Here is a 6,656-nt window from a genome sequence, read left to right as displayed (position 1 = left end):
CCCCAAGTAGGCGTCAGGGTGTGGGATGGCAGGTGCCAGCAAGGCCCTGCCAGTCTCAATCTGCTTGGTCCATTTGCCCCAGCGGGCTGCCCACATACTCTGCATGTCATGATGTGAACGAGTCAGGAAGCACTGTCTCACAGGACTGTCTGCTGATCTCTGAACTCAGAGATAAGAGGTGAAAAGAACAGATAGCTTGCAGAATGGGTACAAGTCACCTTGCAGGAACCCCAGGGACCAGGCCATACCAAAGGCTGCTTTGAGCACAGACAGCAGTGTGAGGAGGCTACTAGCGCTCCTGTCTAGGAAAAAAATTAGTCTGATGGCCCCAGAAGAAGAGCTGCAATGAGGCAAGAGATTTCATGCCCGAAAGCCTGGTTTTAGGCCAATGTAGAAGCATCAGGAGAGCATTCCTGCTTCAGAAAGGAGGAGGAGGAGGCCACTTAATCACAGAGGCCATCGATTCTGGCCAGGTGCTGTGCCGAGCACTTTACAGGCATCACCTGATGAGTTGGGTAGATTTTTACCCCATTTTACGGAGGAGGGGACTGGGGCCCCAGGAGGTGACCTATTTTGCCTGGGGGGCATTCAGAGCTGGGTTTGGATGGATAACCAGAACACCTGGGAGGCGTCTTGCAAGGTTTGTGTGGGGGAAGGGCAGTTCAGCAGTTCAGCCGGACACACATTAGAGAATCAGCAGTGTGTATGGCGGGGAGGACACAGGCAGGCAGGCCTTGTCCAAGGAAGAGCCAAAAGTGAATCACAGCCGGGCAGCCTGCACCATGATGCCTGAGGGAACCTGGCTTCTGATTCAGCCATGGTTCATTTCTAGAAGCAGAAAGCTGCGTGGTTTGTTTAAGTATGTCGGCTTTCCATTACGGGTCCCTAAGTTCATATCGTGGGTCTCCCTCTTCTTAACTATGACTCCCAGCAAGCTGTCTAGACCTCAGTTTCCTAATCTGTAAGATGGAGATAATAACAGAGCCTGCCTCAGGGGTGTTCTGAGCAATGAAACAACCAGCATAAAGCGCTTAGCATAGTCACGGCATCAGTGAACAAGCGCTCTGTGACTTTCAGGCATTAACTCAAAGCAGCCCTTGTTGCCAAGTCACTTGCTAGGATGCCCACATAGATGTGGTTCAGGAAGACGTCCCCCTGACATAACCACATTACCCTCTTTATTATTTGTGTCATTACCCTCTTTATTATTTGTGTTCCAGAGTACCTAACGATGACCTGAACTTCTCCTACAACCTGGCTTACTGTTGTCTGCCTCCCTTACCACAACTGGAGCACTGGAGGAGAGTCTGCCCTCAGCAGGTGCTCAAACAATGTCTAAGGCACAAATGTATGAAATGCCTGGTGCACAATAACCCTCCAAACACAGGTTTTCATGGTCCCAATACCTTATCCTCACCCGGAGTCCTCTCCTTGCTCCCCCGCTTCACTCATGGCTTCTTGAGAACCTTGGTTGGAGGTCTCCATCAGCTAAAAAAGCTCTCAAAGTCCCTCACTGTTTGCAATGGCTCTCCCTCCTGTTCATCTCCAGCACCCCACCCTGCCAAGTGCACCCCTTTGGGCACTAGCGCTGGTGCCTTTGATGTGTCAATGGCTCCTATACTGGCTCTCTGCTCCTGGGTGGGGGGGTACCGCGCCCCTCTGAGCAATAGTGCCTGCTCTCCTCCAGGTATTAACCGACTTTCTCCTCAGCAATGTTTGTTTTAGCGATTAAAGTTAGTGGAGGAGTCCATAAGGTCCAGAATCATCTGTTCCCTTCCTGGCAGCCAGCAGTTTGTTTGTCATTTCATTTCCCCAAGCCCCTGATCATATGGTTCCAGACACATTGGTTTGATAGCATCACCTGAGGCCAACACTCCAGCACTTCCTCTGAGCTGGGGGCTGGGCTCTCACTGGCTTCACGCTGGCTTTCTCTCCTTTCTCAGGCCAGCCTTGAGGCCCATGATGTCTTTTCTTCTGTTTTCTTAAGTACTACACTGATCTTAAGTGCCCCCAATTTATCTGGCACAGTCAGGAAACAGGCATGTTAGTAAACTTTCAAAATAATGCCTTCTAACCACGAAAACTTCAACAATTAAAGATACTTTAAAAACAGATTAATCAAGATATGACTGACACACTATAAACTGCACATATTTAAAACATACAAACTGGGGATCCCTGGGTGGCTCAGCGGTTTGGTGCCTATCTTCGGCCCAGGGCGTGATCCTAGAGACCTGGGATCGAGTCCCACATTGGGCTCCTTGCATGGAGCCTGCTTCTCCCTCTGCCTATGTCTCTGCCTCTCTCTCGGTGTCTCTCATGAATAGATAAATAAAATCTTAAAAAAAAAAAAAAAACATACAAACTGATCCATTTTGACATCTGGATACACCCACAGAACCCTCAACACAATCAAGATAATGAAGAGGTCTGTCCATTGGTACCAAATTCGCTTTCTTTTTTTTTTCCCCCAAAGATTTTATTTATTTATTCATGAGAGTCACAGAGACACTTAGGCAGAGGGAGAAGCAAATTCCCTGTGGGGAGCCTGATGTGGGACTCGATCCCAGGACCAGGGATCATGACCCTGAGCCAAAGGCAGACGCTCACCCACTGAGCCACCCAGGTGCCTGGTCCAATCTGCTTTCTAAATACATATTTAATGCAAAGCTGTCTCCCCTACCTTAGTCAACAGTGTGATCAATATGATTGTTCTTTCCTTGATGCAGTATTATCTGCTGTTACTAAAGAGGTGCTGTAGAGAGATACATAGGACCGTTTGCCCTGGATACTAAATGGCCCCATTGTTGTGCTGCCGTGCCAGGGAGTTTGGAGTCTGGCAGTTTTCTCCCTTACTGCCAGCTGTCAACTCCTGTTGCTTTGAACCCTGGCATACCATCCACCTCCTGCCCCATTCCCATTCCTCACTCTGGACTAGTGGCTCTCTGCTGGGGGCGGCTCTGCCCCTCTCTTCCCCGGGGACATTAGACGGTGTCTGGGGATGGTTTTTTGGCTGTCACGATGGGGTGATGGTGCTACAGGCACCTGGTGTGTAGAGACCAGTGATATTGCTAAACATCGTACGGTACACAGGACAATCCCCACAAAAAAGAATGATCTGATGGCCCAAGGTATCAAGAGCACTGAGGTTGAAAAACCCCATTCCGGGTGACAAACTGATTGGAAAACTGAACAAGAAGTCATGAAAACGGACAGTTTTACTTTTCTGGATTGGGAAGGAGAAGGAAGAGCAGGGATTTGTCACAGTTGCAAGGACACAGGAGGGTGCAGGTTTTCGAAAACACTGATGTGCTCGCAGGCACCTGCTTCCAACCTTAGCAGACGTGGTCGCTGGCTTCCCAAGGACAAGCACTAAGGAACTCAGGTCTCTCAGGCACCGGGGCCCTGCATTCAACAGGTGCTCAGTGAATGTCTGCCAGGTAGGACTGCACCCAAAGCATCTATTAGGTGCCCAATAGTGGGTAACACTGGCTGGGTACCAGAAGTCAAGGAAGAAGACACACAGAGGGCAGAGGGAAGCCATTAAGCCGGTAAATGACTTTGGGATGTGGCTACACAGGCAAAGGTAAGCACAACACCTCCCCCCCCCCCACCAATAACTAGGAAAATGAGGAGGGCTGGCCATGCTGGGATCCTGTCCCAGCGAGACCAGATGTCACCACCCAATCATTTCTGGCTCCTCCCCCCACCCACAGACACCGTTTCCCTGTCATATAAAGGAGGATTTCCCAAAGTGGTTTAGCCAGAACTTGGATAGGCCCTGCCCTATGACCAGATAGGAGGAGCCTGGCTGTTGCTCCGGCTGCGATGGTGCTCAGGACGGATTCCAGGTGTTCTGGTGCTAGCTGGTGAAGTATGGGCATGCTTTATTCAATTTTGCATGACTTAAAGATTTAATTATTTGATTATAAAAGTTACCGTAAACATTCCTGAAAAATGCATGTAAGCAAAAAGGAAGAAAACAAAAAGCTCTCAAAATCCCATCCTTTCAGAAAAGGTACCAGTTACATTTTGTCATGTGCCCTTCCATGCATGTACGAAAGGGGTGTGGACATCTTGATTAAAACCAGGTGTGAGTGCTGCTGCGGAGGGCTCTGAGGTGCCCTCAGAGTGGGGAGGAGATCTGGGGAGAAGAGAAACCCCAGAGCACTCCAGGGGACATGGGAGTGCCTAGGTGGATGGAGCTACAAGACCGAAGACCTTGGTTGTTTTCAGGAGCCTTGCTGATTGGCCCCAATTCGAAGATAAAGGGAGGCCTGGCTGGCTGGATCCTCCCTCTGAGAGCCTTGCTGGGAAGGTGGCAACCCCCTTCAGAGCCCCTTTGCCCCTCAGGACTTACCCATCAGGCCTTGTTTCCCCACTCCCACCCCCACCCCCAGGCCTTCCTGCTGCAGGTTTCTGTCACATGGCACCACCATCCTATCAACTGCTGTGTAAAACTGTAAAACTGTGAACCGGACCCTGAGACCCTAGGGCTCTTAAGGCCCTAAGTTGGGGGCAATTTAGCTCTCTCAGGCCTTACAGCCAGCCTCGGCCTCATATAAACGTATAAACCGTTGGGTGTGATCAAAAGAATAATACATGCCCCCAGGACTTGTTTGGGGGAGATAAAGGAAGAAGTTGGCTAACAGTCACCAGCTGTGGCAAGGTGGGATTCTCTCTGGAGGAGTCTCATCTCAAGGAGGGTTGCTTCCGAGCTCTTGGCAGAGGAGTGTCTTAAAATACATTTTTATGTGAAACTCCCAAATAGAGACAGGGGCAAAGATGCTCTGGGCAAAGTAAGGACGGGTGCTCACTCGCTCAATCCTCTCCCCGCTCCTTCCCTCAAGCGATGCACCTCTGAGCAACGCAGCCTAAAGAATTGCACCTCATGCCAAAGGCGGGATGGGAGAGGCAGCTGCAGGGGTGGCAGCCATCTGAGACAGGGCTAGCCCCTCCTCCTCCTCCTGAGACCCGCTGCAGTCCCCTGGGGCCAGCCTCCGGGATGGGTGGGGCCCCTGGAGGCAGCCAGAATAGCTTTCTTTCTGTGTTGACCTTTTTTCTAGGCCAGAGGACAAGAGGGAAGGGCACCAGGGGACTCCGAGCCTAGGTGGGGCTAGCCCTGTCCCAATTTCCCCTCAATGGGGTTCTCTTGCTCACGGACTGAGGAAGAACCATGACTCACTTCCTGCCTCCCTCTGCACAAGCATTGTTCTCCCAAATGTGGCTGCTGCTGGTGGGGCTACCCCAGGGTGGCCCATACGGAGTCTCAGCTTCTTGGGAGGGAAGTTCCCACCCCGAGCCCGAGAGCAGCGAACCAGACTCAGCTCCCAAGTACAGACTTTCAGGACCTCATGTCGTAACCTGAGGCTCCAGTTTTTGCCGCATTTGAAAGGGTGTTCGTGGTACCTCATCGCATTAGCTGAATATCATCTCCACCTTACTGAGGAGTAAATGGAGGCTCTCAGAATGAAGTTAACCTAAGGTGGCAGAGGATGAAAAAGCGCCACAGGCATCAGAACCCAGGCTTGCCAGTTGATTTGCCACACAGTTACCTTGGGGATATTACTTGACGTCTCTGGGCCTCAGTTTCCTCTTTGGTAAATGCAGACAGTGCTACATAAACGGTGCCAAATTGTACCCACCTCGTGGGGGTTGCAGGGAGGCAGAAATAAGTTAACACATGGAAAGAGCTGAGAATAGCACCTGGCTCATAGTAAGTACCGGGTGGTGTTGGGTTTTGCCATTACCCCCTGTGTTAAGGAGGCCACATAATTCTGTGCGGCCAGGTAATCTCACAGGGAGCAGGACAGGATGGACAGAGACTGCTCTGCGACCTTGGAATAACCCAGCCCAGGGAGCTTTTGGCCACATTTCCCCTTTTTTTTCTCAGCTCAAGCAGTGGCGGCCTCAGCCAAGTAGCACAGACGTTTTCTAGGGCAGGGACCCAGGGAGGGAGAGGAGCCGGTTGGTATATTGCAAGTAGCTTGGATCCGAGCTCCGCCAAAGCCCCAGATCTCATCCAGGCTCTGAGGCCTGCTAGTTGGGGGACCTCGGGCAAATGGTTTAACTTTGGCTCCTCAGTTTCCTTATCTGTAAAATGGGATTAATAATGTCAGCCTGGAAGGATTATGTGGATTAAATAATGTATGTAAGAAGGAGGTAATGTAAAGTGCCCTGCAGTTGGTTTTTTTTTTTTTAGATTTATTTATTTATGATAGACATAGAGAAAGAGAGGCAGAGACACAGGAGGAGGGAGAAGCAGGCTCCATGCCAGGAGCCTGACGTGGGGCTCGATCCCGGGACTCCCAAGATCGCGCCCTGGGCCAAAGGCAGGCGCCAAACCCCTGAGCCACTCAGGGATCCCCCAGTTGGGGTTAAAAAAAAAAAAAAAAAAAGGTAAAAAAAAAAAGTAAAAGGCGTGGGCTATTGGCTCAGCTTCTCCACCTGTCTATATAGATGCAAACAGTCGTGACTCCTCCAACAGTAGGCCCTGGGAAGGTGCGCCCCGCCTCGCTCAAGTCTGACCTCAGAGGGGGCTACCCCAGGTCGGTCACCCCAGGACACTCAACCTGGTCATGCCCAAATTCACGGCTCAGGACTGGGGCGGTCGTGGGGGTGGGTGGGGAGAGGGCCAGGTCGCCCACAAGCCAGCC

The sequence above is a fragment of the Canis lupus genome, chromosome 3, assembly GCF_011100685.1.
Source record: "Canis lupus familiaris isolate Mischka breed German Shepherd chromosome 3, alternate assembly UU_Cfam_GSD_1.0, whole genome shotgun sequence".
Taxonomy (NCBI): domain Eukaryota; kingdom Metazoa; phylum Chordata; class Mammalia; order Carnivora; family Canidae; genus Canis; species Canis lupus.
This window is presented reverse-complemented; position numbering follows the sequence as displayed.